The 16743-nt window shown below is 38.7% G+C and overlaps 3 long non-coding RNA genes across 4 annotated transcripts in view; 1 reads left to right on the top strand and 2 right to left on the bottom strand.

Moving 5' to 3' along the window:
* LOC148722426 (uncharacterized) overlaps positions 1–12523 on the top strand; it is a 33186-nt gene extending 20663 nt beyond the window's left edge. The window contains exon 4 of the long non-coding RNA XR_015992319.1: positions 9708–12523. This is a non-coding gene — a long non-coding RNA (uncharacterized LOC148722426). The remainder of the gene's footprint in view (positions 1–9707) is intronic.
* LOC111347106 (uncharacterized) lies at positions 284–4665 on the bottom strand. Its single transcript, XR_015992308.1, has 8 exons — positions 3913–4665; positions 2799–3103; positions 1993–2017; positions 1859–1890; positions 1576–1660; positions 996–1072; positions 659–689; positions 284–361 (listed from the first exon to the last, which is right to left on the bottom strand). It is a non-coding gene; the product is annotated as an uncharacterized LOC111347106 (long non-coding RNA).
* Positions 5688–11238, bottom strand: LOC148722427 (uncharacterized). 2 transcript variants are annotated; one of them, XR_015992309.1, is made up of 7 exons: positions 11106–11238; positions 10754–10954; positions 8650–8870; positions 7676–8033; positions 6779–6836; positions 6171–6624; positions 5688–5902 (listed from the first exon to the last, which is right to left on the bottom strand). It is a non-coding gene; the product is annotated as an uncharacterized LOC148722427 (long non-coding RNA). The 2 variants fall into 2 exon arrangements; XR_015992310.1 differs by lacking the exon at positions 11106–11238 and having other exon boundaries at positions 6171–6225; positions 6575–6624; positions 10754–10888.
* Positions 12524–16743: the final 4220 nt, after the last annotated feature.

Genomic DNA, 16743 nt, shown 5'->3' with positions numbered 1-16743 from the left:
TACATTAATTTTCTCCACCTCATTCTCTGGAAGTATTACATCAAAAGACTTCATGATTTTTGTCATTCATTTTCGTTTTCCATTTCTTTCATTAAGTTTGTTAAAGTCTACTGATATTTGTAAGTATTAGACGGCTTTCTTTTTTTGATGCAATAGAAACATGCTTTTTTACTACAGAGTGTAGCACAGTTGGAAAGGAAATGAACTGTTCTAAGTTGATTGACTGAGTAACTAAGGAAAAAGGTTTTTTCTTAAATATCATGACTAATTACATAAACAGTGATCGCAAAAAAGATAACCTTTTAATTTAAAAAAGAAAAAAAATTGCAAAAATAAAAATTGATACAGGGTCAATGTCATTCTGTTGAGGGAAACATGTTAAATAATTAGAAAAGCTGTATATTAAAAGTGCCTCATTTAAGCTGAACCACATAACTTCTTTAAGTTTGAAAGAGTGAAATTTTACCAAGGCTGAGCATTTTAAAACTAGATGATCAAATTTAGTAGTCTAATCCATAGTTTGTGATTTTTCCATTCCTCAACAGTCACTTAAGTTACTTCACTTGTCAATGTTAATCTTAAATACTTTCGAGATAGCTTTGTCCCGTATGAATGTTATCTTTCGGATTTTATTCTATGTATTCATTCTGCATCTTACCTGACTTACTTGAGGATTGCAACTAATGCCCCTGAAAAGAAGAAAATAAGCAAAATAAGCTGTTAATGTATTAATGGGTGGATCTTCAGCTGTCTTGATGAATTTGATTCTGATGATTTCTGAGAAGTTGATTACAGAGAAGCTACTGGTCCTTAAGGCCTCTTGTCACGCATTGTTTGCTGGAAGGATTAAATATGCCGAATCGTTAGAATGTTCTCTTTCCTGAATTGCATTTTATTTTGCTATGAATGCCAATGAACAAGTTGATTTCAGGGTGGAGTTTAGTTCAAATTTAGAATTAGATGAAGGTTTTGTCCCAACAATTGATATCTCTTACCCTATTGGACTGTGACGTCCGCTGTGACGACCTGTGTCCTCTCTGACTGGCCTTCCTCTTTCACTGGTAGAAGCATTCTATCAGGGAGAGAATACTCTAATTAGAAAACAGTGGCAAAAGTCTCGGGAAGATCACCTCTGTATATTGCTGTAACCTATCTTTTCCCCTTTCCAATGATAATTGTTCAAACTGGATCATCAATATTTACTTATGGTTAGTGTTGTAAGTAGCGGGTTGTGTAGGTCCTACATATTTTTTTTGAGAATCTCTCCTCCAAAAAGCTTACTTCTTTCCCAAAAAAGTACATTTCTATCCCATCCCTCCACCTCTTTTAATTAAGAGAACAAACAAGGGCTCTTCTTAGCCCTCTCTCAACTTAGTCTGTGCGTCTTGAATATTTGTTCTATCTCGCAACACCATCAAAATTGTTGCTTAACAGTTGGATTGTTACGACGAATGATCTGGTAATTCAAGTTTCTCAGCTTTTCTTCGATTCCAGTTATCACCCTTGTGAGACTTAATACGAGGGTAATGGATAGATGGTGCTCTTTATAATCAATTTATTTCTTTTATTACTAACGTTTACATCTGAGAACGTGTCTGAGCCATTTTGACTTGTCCTCAAATTACTTTGATCGTCGACAGGTTGATTGTCTATCGTTCCACTGCAAATAAGTGAGAACATGTAATTCAATATGTTGCTGCCTGAACTGTTTTCCATGTTAAGAGAAATATCCTTAAACTATCAGGGGAAAGCTGATCACTAAATCGCTAAACTAGAACATCTCCCTGAAACAAATTCCGAGCGAGTAGTTTGCTGGGTAATGAAGATTACCTAGATCGGTGCTTAACATCATCCTCACCTCTTCGCTTCTCCTTCTTCTGACGCATTTATCTATAGAGATAGAAAAGTGGGCTAAATAGTCAGTTTCATTAGTCTATGGAAGGTAAACTATTTGGATGAAGAAAACGAAAAAATAGTTTAAATAATGCTAACCTTTCCATCTTTCGCCTCCATGAGTCTGAAACGAAGACGATGCAATTATTTATGAGTACATAGTTTACCTGGCGAAGGAGAATGATAGAACTTTGTGTGTCCCTTTCCCAAGAAGTACATGCTTGATTCGCCCAATACAAAAAAAACAGTTCCGTGTTTTAAAATGAAGATTTTACCTCTAGCACCAACTCTGCACATAAAGAAGTCTTTATATTCGGCTTTAAGTAAGCAAGGCAAGCCTTTGTTGTCAACGTGTCACGCAATGCCTTTATAAGCTCTCAAACATGAATGACTCGGACATTTTGACGTCGATATTGTGGTAAAAAACAAATCGACAGTCGTTTAGCGTGGTTTGTGCTCTTATCGACGATATTCGTCAAAATTTCTTGCGGACTCACTCGGCTTCGCTTCATGAATCCACAACATTTTGAGCACTGTGATGCCGAATGTTGATGTCGATAAGAGTACGGACCACGCTTAACCACCGTCGACTTGATAATTCTACAAAGTTGATTACTCTTTGCACATGCTTTACCACGCTTTGTGAAGTCGCTAACATGCTGAGCTGTCTATGAAACATTGAAATTGAGCATGGTTGAACACTGACCTGTCGAAGTTATAATCGTAGCGCCCGTTGGACTCATTGTTTTGAATATAAAGCCTTATTTAAAAGTTATGTTGTCTAAGAAGAGTTCTTAGGGAAAATAGTGACTCATTTAGAGTTCGCGCAAAGAGGGATATCAGACTGATAAGTGTACACAAGGACATCAATCACAAAACTTTATAATGCGATGGATTGCTTTCACCTTTAACAAGTTCTCCAACAGGACACTTTCCTATTACTAGGAATCTTCCAACACCGTTCGTCGGCATCAGCTCTTGCTCTTCCAACTGCACAGCACGCGCGTCAATTTCTAGATGCAGCGCTTAGTAGTCATAATCCACCACGTGACGTACTTCAAAATCCATTAACTATCCAAAGAACGATTGGCTGACGAGCTCAGTCTGGCGCAAGACAGTAGTTTTCAAACGTATCTTCACGGGGCTACTGTTCGTCGCCGTTGTTTGTTTGATTCCATTTTCAGCTATCTGTGAGAATTCTCTGATGGCGCTGTGGAAATAATTTTTTCTTTTAGCTTTGATATAAGTCTTTTTGCTGCGCAGCGAACGTAGCGAGCGAGCAGCAATATAATCAGGATTTAAGAAGAGTAAAGGGGGTGCGAATTTTCGAATTCATCACTTTTTACCAGAATGCATTGCATTTAACCAGAGTGCACTGCGCGACGTTTGTTTTGTTTACTGTATTGCGTTACATAGCGTTACTACTGTAAGGGCATTTCCCATATGTACTCGATGGTGTTGTGAATCTACTTTCCCAAGTAAAGGCAAATTAACTAATCGTTAATATTGGTAAATCTACTATCTTGATCGCTGAATGAGGGACAGTTGAATTAGAGGAATGAAAGGAGTCACATGATCAATGAATAACTCAACCTTGCTTAAGTTGACACGCCGGAAAGCCGCAAAGCAAAAGGCAGTCGACTGTTGGTGTTGATAAGCCTGTGTGACTCCTGCCATTCGCTAGCGCTTTTAAATCCTTTGCGATGCAATAGTAAGGATTAGTTTTAAGATGTCATTTCCCATCTGCATGTTTTTGAGGTTTGACAATGCCGGATGAGATTGTGTTACTGAAAAGGCAATATTTTTCTTCTGTGCAAGTGCTATTTTCTTTCTTTCTTTTTTTTTTAGAGTATAATTTCTCTCCCGTAGAAAATAACTTCAGAGATATGTTTCTCAAGGTATATATTGGAACGCGCAAGTAGATGAATCACAGTGTAAATTATGTCACCATCAACAGAATGCGCCGCGGCGTTACCATCTTTTAGATACCATAGTATTTTTTAGGACTAACACAGTTACCTTTTCTTCCCCTGGGGTATGCTGGATATTTGGGACTCAAGCTTTTAATATAGAGACGTGTTCCACTCTAGGCAAAGGTTATAGACGCTGTGTTTTGACGCGAAAATCGTAATGTTGCCTGAACTTTGTCGTAGAAGCCATAATAGAGGTCTAATACTTGTCGTTGAAACACACTGACGAACTTGCTGCATTGATGAAAAGAAACGCTGCATATGGCGAAACAAAAATTTTGATATAAAAATGCAAAGTCGTTGAAACCAATATTCGCCATGTATAAAGCTTGATTTCTTTAAACGGTTGTAAAATACAAATGTCTTCCTATGATTGGTAGCAGTTTGTCATCCAAGCTTGCTTGACTTCCATTTGTGACATTAAAATTTGCATTGTAAACAAGCATTTCCTTTAGAAGACACGGAGAGGCAGCCTCATACTTCATCAAATTTTGCCTATCCAGTCTACTGCTTTTACGACTTTTCTTTTCTTGGCATGGAATTTTTAATGTCCAAATTTCTATTTTTTATTACGTCTGGCTGTCACGCAATGGTTTTTAACGAATTCACGAATTTGAGTGTTGAAATACACACCGTTGTTTTTTTGCGTATGTATTGCCGCTGTCTCAAAATACTGCTGAAGAAAAACATGGCGGAAAAAATTTCTTTCAAAGAGGCTCTCAAAAGGTGTCTTTCTAGCGATAAATTTAAGGCTTATTTGGCTGAGATATTGCCGAGTCTCCGCTTAGTTATATTATTTGTGATAGGAAAGGGAGTATATGAATGGAACGCCTTAAGAAACACCTTAGATATGCTATACAACTTATGTTGCTTCGTACAAGTTTCGACCGAGACCAGAAATCTTTGTTTGAAGGTGCCAGTTAAAACAGAGAGTTTTCAGGGGTTCGCGCAGCTAAATTGTGATTTTGAAAAGAAGAGTAAGGCAGTTATAGGCAAGTTTTTTAAACTTCTTCAGTTTTGAGTTTTGCCGGAGAAGGCAAGTGTTAGAGACTTAACTTCAGTTTCCTCTAATTCTTATCTTAAATATTGGTATTTGATATTCTAACGATACTAAAATGTTAGGACTGCTAAGGGTTCAGTATCTTTAGTTTTCAGCTCGAGTGTTCATACATTTTCCTGTAAAATTCATCTTCTTTGTTATTTTCTAAGTTTATCATTCACTCATGGCTGCTTGAAACAATAAATAGTGGGATAATTTAGTACTTTACTTTTGCATTGGGGTTCAAAGGGAAACGGTATCCCATTTTGAGATGGTCACGAAGTAACTCGTACGAGCTCGCATGAAATTATGGAAAGAAAATTGTGCTTCCATCGTTCACATATACCCGCGCCCCATACAGACTTTCACGTGAAAAGCTTGGGTACAGGCGACTAAGATGCGTGGTGATGTAGGTGTTTACGCATTTGTATCAGCACAGTTGGTATGTTTAAATCAAATAGTAGAACGTGAACAAAGCTTTGAATTTTTAGTGATGATGGAATTTGCTATTTCTATATTACTGATGCCAGCTGTTGTTGGTAAAACTGTATCACACAGTTCTTATCATATGTGAATATTTTATTTAAACCACATCATAGCTTAACACACGTTCTTGTATTTTAGCTGCTGACGACAGCTTGTTCTACATCACTCAGAGGCAGAGGTGTTTCCATCTCCCTCCCTCCCTCCCTCCCTTCCTCCCTCCCTCCCTCCCTTCCTCCCTCCCTCCCTCCCTCCCTTTCACCATCCGCCCCCTTGGAGTCAACGAAACTGAGATTGTGAAATGGTATAACTTGAACATTTTATTATCTCAACACAAAATATACAGTTTTTCAAGAGAAACGTTTCGAGAACATATTTAAGTAAGTTGCACTGAACTTGACTGCGAAGCTTTGTGAAATTCAATCCGCAATTAATGTAGTTTGTGAACAATTCCACTCAGATTTTACTCATTCCCCTCTGTTGGTATATTGTGTCTGGTATGTACCACTTCGTTTCTCTGGTAAAGTAAAGTAAAAGAAAGTGTTATTATGAAACTGAACAGAAAATTTGAGGTTGAAAATGAAAGTTGCGCCAAGCGAGTCATTTAGGTGGTCACTGAATTATGTTTCTGGGCTTTTTAGGAAAAGTACCAGCTCTGTCATTCACAGTTTTTATTGTTAAGTTCTAACTTAAGTTAGGATCATGAATGAGTACCATATGGTACCAGTTTTAGAATGGAATGAGCAGATTGTGTATATTTATTTGGAAATCAGGACATTTAATACCTGTGTCATAATGTGATTTCTAATGGTCCTCATCTCATCATGCAGACTTGTTACTCTGTAAAAAAAAGTTGGCACTTACAGACTTAAGTGAATAAGTCTTTTTATTATCCATTAACATACCCAGATTATGGCTCCAAGCAAATATATGATGCAGTCACCATCAGGAAAACTGTGAAATTATTCCTGCAACTGCACTCGAACATTACACGATTTCCACTAGTTTTCTATTTCGCGAAATGTTAGTTAAAAGACTCATATTAAAATAGATTTCGAGGGAATGGATGTTTCTTGCTTTCATAGCTTGAGGAAGAATTTATGCAAAGGATCAAAATATGATAGCTTTAGGGTGAAATCCGTTCATTTATTGGGATTTTTCTATTACTGCTATGTGATACGTGCCTCACCTTGTAGAGCCGTGACTGGGTGTAGAAGTAGAATGTGCATTTGGGGTAACCTTCAAAGAAAAATGGAAAAATGTCATCCCCTAGAGTGAAGTACCCCTTCGTGAAAATGACACCTGCACGTTGTTCTTTCATATAGTATCAATTGAAGTGAAGCTTACGACAGTGGTTCGTAATTCAAAAGGGAATCAGTTCTTTTGTACTTACCCCACTATCGTTTGGATTATTCCTTGGCCTCTCTGGCTGGGTTTCTGCGACTCGGGGACTATACAATTAACCAGAAGACATTAAGACCTCACAATCGTTAATTTTAGTTCATAAAATGTTGCCTTCAGGTGATATTAAATCTAGATTTTGCGAGCGTTGAAATTTGTGGATGAAGTATGCTCATTAAAATCTGCATACTCGTGAACTATCCCTTATTACAAGTCCACTTGTTAAAACTGGCCTTGAAGACTTGATTGTGAAGTATTTGTGGCTGAAGACTATTCGCTTGAACAGGGATCACATATTTATAAGTTGATGTCTCGAGAGTAAGCAACAAAAAGTGTAGGAAAGAGTTGCTTTCCAACATATCCATCGATTAAATGGGAAAGACCCTTTCAGGAGATTAGGTAGACAAAAATGTTTGAAATAAAACAGACTGCGATTGGATGTGGGAGCTCTGGAGAGTTTAGTCTAGTTGTCAGTCGACCTTATTCTTTGCAGCTCTATATTCATTTTTAATTACCTTTTACAGTCATATAATTCATGTTACCTTGCAAGCGATCGATTTGCACCCAACAGGAAATGATTAAAAACTATATTTCAGGACCGTTTACTTGTTACGACTCCACTGTCAGCTGCTACGGAATTATTTCAAATAACAAATGCTTGATTCTACGTTTTTCTATTTGTTTGATGTCAACACTCGGTCTACATGAACCGAATCTTGAGAATCGAATTGGGGAATGAATCACTGGAACGTGCCAAAGAAAACAGCAGTCATAGTAAAAAGCCCTCGACTTTCGACTAAAACCGTATAGAAACGGGCTAGGCTAATGGATAATAGTGTTGAGTCAAAAAAATGACACCCAATTTACCTAATATAATTTCTGGTCTTACCTTGCTTTGGACGCCATATTTGCATCTCCTTCTCTGCTCTACCTCCGTACTACAGAAAAGCCAAGTCGTTGTAGACCGTGTGACCGGGCCTTCTTGGGCGAGTTTCATCGCGACCCACCCATTGTAGTGAAATTGAAAGTTAATAATTAGAAGGCTCTTGAAAATCGGAGCCTCGATAACTTCAATTTAGCCTCGATTTTGCCGCCGTGTTAGCCATGGATAAGTTTTGGCCAAGTCGCGCACAGTTGATCCTCTTCCTTTTGTTTTGGAGTTAAATGTTTCAATAAGTACTCGTATAGACATCTTTTCCAGTTGTGTGGTTTGAGCGCCAGTCGATGCTTCTGATACTTATGACATTCTAAAGATAAAGACAAGCCTTTTTAGTTAATCAGAATAGCCTGCATTCGCCTAAGAATTGGTCACCGTCGATAAAATGCAACTGTTACCGTTTGCTCCAATAACGTAGACTGATGACGGATATGTAGAATTCGTTGGCCAAAAGCTTTCCAGCTTGATCGAGAAGAGCTTGCTTTTTCCATATCCTTCATGTTTCTATCATGTGCTTTCCGTTGGTAAATAGAAGTCTTGTCCCAAGCCGATGTTTGCGCCGGAAAATTATTTTTAAGTTGTTCAACCGAGTTGATATATCTCATGTTGATTGAATTGTTAATAACCTTAAAGAAGCAAAATTTGAAGTGGAAAGGTTTAGAAAGAAGAAACAGTCCTGTCGAAATTTTCTTGTTGATTGTTGAAGTCGCTTCACGGGGGATCCTGATATTTTCCTGTTGAAAACTTTTGAGGCAACTGAAATAGTAACCACCTGCTTACCTCAGCCTTAGTTCAAGTATCTCAAACGGTTATTGGAATAAAAGCCCTAATTCTGATTGGCGGAACACAGTATGATTCAATATAACCTGTGGTGCGATTTTCGTCACATGTCATTAACATTTAAATTAGTTTTTTGTTTGGGTTACCTTTCTAGTTCCGAGAAATCCTGGATTACATCGGTTTTGAGTTAATTCGCTCCATGACTCGTGCAGAAAACTCCCACAACCAATTCGTCCAATCAGATGTCAACTACGACCAATTGCAACTCAGATATGCTTCCCCGCTGATGAGACCTGATGACACTGGCAAATTCTTCATAGCGAGTTGACAGTCAACCGCTCTTGCTTAATTTCCTTTCGCGAAAAGCCTGTGTAATTAACAATATTCACGCCAGTTTTCAAAATGGATGGAAAGAATGCTGTCCACCACAATGAAATAAGCCCAAACAAATTTTCACCACTTTTAGGGATGATTAAGTTTAGACCCAATTTGAATTTTGTTGAATACAGCTCTAGGGGTAAACAATTTGCTTGGTGGTAAACAATTCCGAAAGCGAAATCCAAGAGCCTATTCAGTCCCAGTCCCCTTTGCATCCTCGGGTTCACATTGAATCGAGGCTGTCAGAGCCGAACTGCTCTGTTCTGAGAAAAAAAATTAGATTGCTTATATTAATACTGACAACATAAACGCTTCCCCGCGGACTAAAGCTGTGTCGAGGATAAAATCTAAAATGCTAACATTAAAACCCAGTAGGTGTAACTTTGGGGTGATTTAGCCAAGAAAATACAATACAATACAAAACAATACAATAACTGTATTTAAAGAGGGAAGCGCAATTTGCAGTTTTCTAACCTACGGCCCTCAAAATGACTCAGTTTACCCACTGTTTTAGTAACAAAAGGTAAATTTTTAATTATGGTCACGCGAGTATGATGACGAGGATGGTGATCGTCGTGATTGTGTCTATCAGTCTTGTCCTCGACACGTCACCATCGTCCTACTAATCTCTAGCGCGTCATTGAATGCGCAAAGCCTAATGGTTACAAATTCTGGGAGATTAAAAATTTTAGCCTCAGCACGAGATGTTCTCGAAGGTTTGACACATTCAATGTGATTTTGATAATCTTTGTCATTATCATTGCTAGAGCTATTGAGTTAACTGATATCAAAGGTGATGGTAGGGTTTTGTTTGTTTTTTTTTTAGATGTGATCCCACTGAAATGTCCCTGCAGTAACGCTACAACAGGGACTGGTAAAGATTGAGCCAGAACAGGTTGTCGACACTGAATTGAACAATGTGCCTTTGGTGGAGAAGATACCTCTCTACCGTCAGTTCAATGAGGTACATAACACAGAAGAGTTATGATAATGCCTTGTAAAGGAGTAGCTCAAAAAGGGAACCTTACCACCTTTTTAGTGCAGCCTCAAGAAAAAGCTCTAAATTGTAATCCAGTCAAGAGGACCACATATCAATAACAACTTACTGAAAGAAGGCCCGATAGAGAAGGGATGGAAAAAAAGGGACAGAGTGAGTTCTTCCAAAAGGCCTACGCTAAAAGATTACAAGAATCAGCATAAAGAAAGGGTATGCTTGGCAAGCCATGGAAATTAGTGTCAAAAGGCTGCTTTATCGACACAGGCTCAGTACCTCTATGAATCGGACAGGGTGTTGCGGAACTAACTATTTTGGGATTTTTATCTACAATGGACTGCCCGGAAAATTTAGCAGACGAAGCAAGACAAGGTAGATTGATGCATCGTCAGTGATGTCGCTGTACCCCGGGGAAAGAATTTTAAAAGCTGCTGACCTTAGAATGGAGATTTAAAGCACGCGGAGGAATATAACGTAGTCATCTAATTTGTAAAAGGTTTTTTGGGACAATTGTATGCTTGGTCGTGGGTCACTTGTTAAACAACTACGACGTTGGTATTCTTCGGAAGTCTGCCTTGCGAGGAGCCTCAAACGTTTTGCAGAAAGTGTTTTCTACTGTCGCGGTCCTTGCAACTGATTCAAGATGAATTCTAGTACTACTAATTATCCCATTCTTATTGATGTATGTCTAGTTAAAATAGATTGCCCAGGTCCTACGTAAAGGTTATGTAAGACTAGGAGACTCAAATTGTATCACCATCATCATCATTATTATTATCATTATTATTGTTATTATTATCATTATTATTCTTCATTATTAGTATCATTATTATTGTTATTATTCTTCATTATTATTAATGAAGAAGAGCGTAACCTACTTGCTCTCCCAGTGCGTTTGGGCGGACTTGGTATCGCAAACCCTGTAGAATTGGCATCTCAAGAGCATGAAGTCTCGGTTACTGTTACTGGAACACTGACTCAGCGTATCATACATCAAGACCACCACACTCCAGATGAAGCAGATAACAATGCTGCAAAGTCCCGGGCAATAGCTAAGAAACGTGAGGCCCTGAAAGAATCTGAAGTGAGGGTAAAGAACATGTTAACACCGAACTCGCTCAAAGTGAAAGAACAAGCATCAGAAAGAGGTGCCTCCAGTTGGCTCACTGTTATCCCGTTAAAAGCCTTGGGATACGATCTCAATAAAGGAGAATTTAAAGATGCCCTTACCTGAGATATAATTGGGAATTCTCTGACATCCCAAACCGGTGCGTTTGTGGAGACATCTTTGACGTGGACCACGCGATGACCTGCAGAAATGGCGGATTTGTGATACAACGCCATAATGAGATAAGAGACCTGGAGGTGGCACTGCTTAGCACCGTATGTGATGATGTGGAAATCGGGCCTCCCCTGCAGCAGATTGCGGGAGAAATTTTGAATAATGGGCGCAAGATGCTCGTCTTGATATTTTAGCCAGAGGTTTTTGGGAGCGACAGAAAAGTCTACTTTGATGTCCGGGTATTCCACCCTCATGCTGACTCCTAGCGTGAAAAGACATCTGACCAAGTCTTCAAACAGCACGAAAATGAGAAGAAACGAAAGTATGCCAGTAGAGTATTGGAAATAGAGCAAGGATCCTTTATGCCCCTGATCTTAAGTGCCACCGGAGGTATGGGCACGGAATACAAAATTTACCATAAACGCTTAGCTGAACTCATATCCATTAAGAAATGTGAAACATACTCTACCATTGTCCTGGATTAGAGCCAAAATCTCTTTTGCGCTCTTACGATGCGCCCTCTTATGCTTAAGAGGTACAAGAAGGAAGAGAAGAACATTTGAGACATTTGATACAGATTTTTTAATTGACAATGCTATGGTAAATATAGGCTAGACATTTTTAAAATTTGTTTTAATTGATAGTTTTTTAGAATAAGAGTGTCATTTCCCTTTTCATATATTTTTTTTTAATGTAATTTACTTGTATAAGGATAATTTCGATGCACGTTTTTGAAATTTTTGTATGTGGGTCGTTTTTGTTATCAAAGTTAGTTTGGGTCTGATATGAGTCTGATACTAGAGAACCGAATCATCTCAGTTTAACAGATGTGTTCCGTGTCAATTAATTTGGAAATGTACGAGAGAAAAAACCATTACCCACGCGAAGTTCTTGTAATGTTTTAAGTTTTGAAATAAAATTATAATTATTATTATTATTATTGTTATCATTATCGTCATTATTATTATTCGTAGGTCTCATTATCGTCATTCGTCCCGTCTGAGGAAATCATTCTACTATGTTCTGGTTCAGTTTTTAGATATCGTTATTTGACTGATGATAAAGTTAACCGATGGCATTGTATATTGTACTTCAATCTTTGGCTTGAACGTTTGTTCATGGTGTACTTGCTGCGGTCGTCTCAAAGCATTGTGATTGGATTATAAGTTGAGTCAATACGATTGCTGGGTTTCGTTTTGACTCAGCAACTGACCCCACAGGCAGCCCAAGCTCAGTACTAGAAAAGCGGACGTGACTCTTACAGTGTTGCGCAACGTTTCATATATAAAGGTTTGTATGGGATGTTATCGGTTTGCCTTAAAAGAGAGAAAAAATGTCTTTTTGAAATAAAATGTACTTACCTTTTTGCCTTGTTGTTTTCTTTGTTGATTGCCAGCGTCTCAGGCCATTTTGAAGCGTTTTCGGCGATGTTTTGGTGTTCAACTGCTGAAATAAAGACTTTGAGATGCATGGTCAACAAAAGCAGTTTTTGCACTGACTAAAGTTCTAACCAGTAATGTTGCTGTTGTTTTTACCAAAAGCAACATATACTATGTTAGTAGTGCAGGAACTACCTACTCTGATCTCAGGCTAAACGTTGAAGCATCCTGCAAAATAAAAAAAATTTTTATTAGAGGTTAGCTTCTGGAATCATTGCGCACAAGATGGTAAATGAAATCACTTTGTGTGCAAAACTGTTACTGCGATGATCTAGATGGTGTAAGTTTCTCTCGTCGTCTTTTCGGGAGTATGTATTTGGCAAATATCTAAACAAGAAAAATTCACTGACGATACAGGTGGTTTGCACGTTACGTCATGGCCACCATGTTGATGGACGTAAACAATGGATATCTCATTAGCTTCTTTTGTTCGTCCACCAGCATTTGTTCCTTTCACCATTGTTACCTGTTTCTCTATAGATTGGTTGCAAACCACCTATAAATTGTGCTCACTTTCAGCTATTTTACAACTTAAAAAAAGTATTTAGATGCAGAGAACTATTTCCATTACATACTGGTAAATCAGAAAGACCCAGCCAAATTCCATTCGTTTGTGCCAACATGGAAACGCTGAAAAGAAAGCACATCGACATCGGGGAAATTAACTTCCTTTATCTTAACTCAAAATGAGTGTGGCTGAAAAGGGGGTAGTGGGTGACAAAGTACAAACATTTTGGCTCCTAGGAGTGCCAGGAAAACGATGTTTGCAGACAAGGGGGTGCAAACCATGGATGAGGAGAAAGGAGTTGGTGGGTGAGAGGGACTAAATGATATTTCTAACAAAAAGGTCGTACTATTGTTTTTTTGTCCTTTGAGAACTAAAGACATTGATCAGAAATAGCAAGCAAGAGTCAAGATTGCAAAGTTCATTCTTATTAGATAATTTTCAGGATTCTCACGTGGAGTCATCCTGATAAAATTCATTGAGACAAGAGTAGTTGACGAACTGAAACTTATTTCATATGTACACCATGAACTCATTAAATGTTGGTCAAATACAAACTGAATTCGATGACATTGTTTTGGGAACCCCTGAGAACTCTCAGGTAACTGACGGTCACACTACCTTAAAATTCGACCTAGTTTTCTGTCACTCTCCGCCCCCCTTTTTTAATTCACATTACGAGCTCTTCTTTAGAAATGTAATTAAGAGAGACAGTCAATTATTCAGCAGCTTTACCACGAGTTGCCCTCAGGTGGACCCCTGATGGTCGTAGGAAGAGAGTCAGGCCGAAAGAAACATGGAGGAGGACAGTGGAGAAAGAGATGAAGGAAAACAGCTGGACATGGGGTCCGGCCTGGAACGACAAGCTCCCGACAGAAGCCAATGGTGCTCTTTGGCCGAGGCATTATGTGTTTCACAACACGCAGAGGATTAAGTAAGTCAATTATCCAAAAGTATCAATTTCTGTTTTCATACCTCTCGATGTGATTTCTTATCGCCATGTTTTCCACCATCCACCTTTCGCAGCCCTGACTGTGTGATGGAGCAGGCTGTAATTGTGCATTTGGGGAGATCTTGGAAGAAAAGCGATTTGAATTTAGAAAGTTCTTTAAAAGATATCACTCCCCAGAGGAAAGCACCCCTTTAGAGAAAATGACACCTACAGATTGTTGTTTAACCCTAGTTACCCTAGTTACATCGAAGTGAAGCTTTTGCCTGTGGCTTTCAACTCAAAAGGAGATATTTTCTTGTTTACTTACCCTTTGAAAGTTCATTTGCCCATCTGGTTGGCTTGCTACAACTCTGGAACACCAAATTTCGCAATACCACATCGATGTCCTTCTTCCATTCCTCTTATTGCAGATTGCTTGCAAAATAAACTTGTAATTTCTTTCAGATTTACGGTGCGGGATGCCGTGACTAGCTTTTTGAAATTATTATCGCTGGACTCTACCATGAACAGATGAAACTCTTGAGCTGGCTTTATCTCGCTGGCTGTGTTCCTTTTCGACGGAAATAAGCGGAGGCAAGATTCTACACTAGTGGGAGTTATTGCGTGACCACTGTCCAGTGATTTTGCACCACGTGACATAAAAGTGGCCAATAAAATCGTGCGAAAATTCCGTCATGGCGAATTATGATCGTGGCTACCTTAGAACAAACTCCTAACTTCTAACGTCAAACTTCTTATTGCGGTTGGAAGTTAGGTCGGCTGTCATGGAAATCGGATGATCAAGTAGAAAAGAACAACAATCCCTCCATAAATTGTCCGACTTGACAGGTGAAAAACAAGACGTTGTTGACGGGTGCTTTTATAATACTCTCCGAAGGTATTTTCAACCGACTAACAATCGGCCACCTGTGAAATTGCTCGCACGTGTATACCCTGTGTCGCATTAATTTGGACATCTTTCATAAGAGAAAATCCCCAGTGCCCCATATAACAGAGCCTTGTTACATAGCTAACAGCACCTGGCGTTACTATAAAGCGAATCCTGTGTTCTGATTGGCTGTTTGAGTAGGAACGATGGTCTATGATCCCGTGCAAGAAACAAGGAGCGTGGAGCGGACTTACAAAAGTTCGTAACTGTTGGACAATGTCGACGATGAGGTCGCAAAAAGCGACAGAGGGACAGTCAAAGCAAAAAAAAAGATATAGAAGACCCTCGTGGGTTTATTGTACCATAACCACAGTTGGCTTTCTTTTCAGACTCTCGAAACAGACAAGTCATTCTTGATTCTTTTTAAAGTGAAGTATTTTTGCTATAATAAATCCTTAATTGACCAAGCCTGTGTGGTCAAGATGGCTGAATATTAACTGGAAATTAGATGGCTAGATATTTGCGTTTCTATGGACCGAAACGTAGTCGAGGTCCATTAAAAAGCCAAAAAAATTACTCGACTAATATCCAACCATCTTGACCTCATGCTTGGTCAGTAAGACGACTACAAACTAAAGAATTTTAATCCATGATACAAACTAATGAGCAAAATGTTGCATAGAGTATGATCTGGACGACCTTCTGATAATCCTTTTATCTAGACCCTCAATGGAAAAAAAAAAAACAATCTCATCAAAACTGAAGTGGTTTCCAGTCATTTTTTAAGAGGTTATGAAGGCATTTCTGAAGATAGCCTTTGAAAATGAGGGAGTTTACTCTGGTATTTTAAGGGAAGCATGGTGTAGCCAAGGATGCTGATGGTGGAAGATGACGTTAGTAACTATGACTGAACCTGAGGCAACTTATATCACAGCCCGAGAAAAAGCGATTATTAAATCTTCTTTTAGAACTTCAAATGAAGTGGAAGATAAAATGCAGAATTTGAAGAAAGCTTAACCTTGAAAGACCAAGAGAATATCAATATGAGTTTACCATTTGTGAATTTTATTACCCATTGAACGAGTTGTTAAAACTACACTTAGCCGTATGAGACAATAGCCTTTTTATCATCGTCATTCAATTTATCAAGTAACACAATTACATACTGGAACTTTTTGATGAATCCACTTTTACTTTGCTAATCTTTCGATGATATTGTCCAAAGTTTCCTTCTTCCCATCCCAACACCCCCCTTTGAGGAACTTTGCTGAAAAATTAACGTCTTCAAAATAATTGGATACCCTCTTAAACAGAGATTTTAACTGGGTTGTGTAATTCATCGAATTTGTTATTTTCGTATTTAAAGATTTGTACATTGTACAGGTGAGAGAACATGCAATAGGACACGTGGTCCCCTACTAGGTTCACCCACCTAAACCCAACCCACCCATCCCACCCCAGGGGAGGACATCCATCACACAGTAATCTCGTGCGTGAGAAATTTTCGTCTCCTACCCCAACCTTGCAGGAGACGGGACCTCCATTTATTAGTCTCTATCCGAGAAGACTAGAATATCTAACCATTTCTTGATGTTATAGAAAGGTAGCATATTCATCTCACTTGTTTTAAGACCTTGAGTGTTGGTCCGGCCTGGGCTTGAACCGCTCGACCTCCCGCACAACAGTCCAGCGCTCTATCCATTGAGCTAACTTTTCTTTCTAGAATCTAGATATCTCTTATCATTTCAAGTACATTATCTCAAATTTTCCAACTTTCCATGACTATAGCTGGCAAGTTTATGGTAGTGTCTCATCACATTAG

The sequence above is a fragment of the Stylophora pistillata genome, chromosome 10 (assembly GCF_964205215.1).
Source record: "Stylophora pistillata chromosome 10, jaStyPist1.2, whole genome shotgun sequence".
Lineage (NCBI taxonomy): Eukaryota > Metazoa > Cnidaria > Anthozoa > Scleractinia > Pocilloporidae > Stylophora > Stylophora pistillata.
The sequence above is the reverse complement of the archived record's forward strand: the minus strand, read 5'-3'. Positions and strand labels throughout refer to the sequence as shown.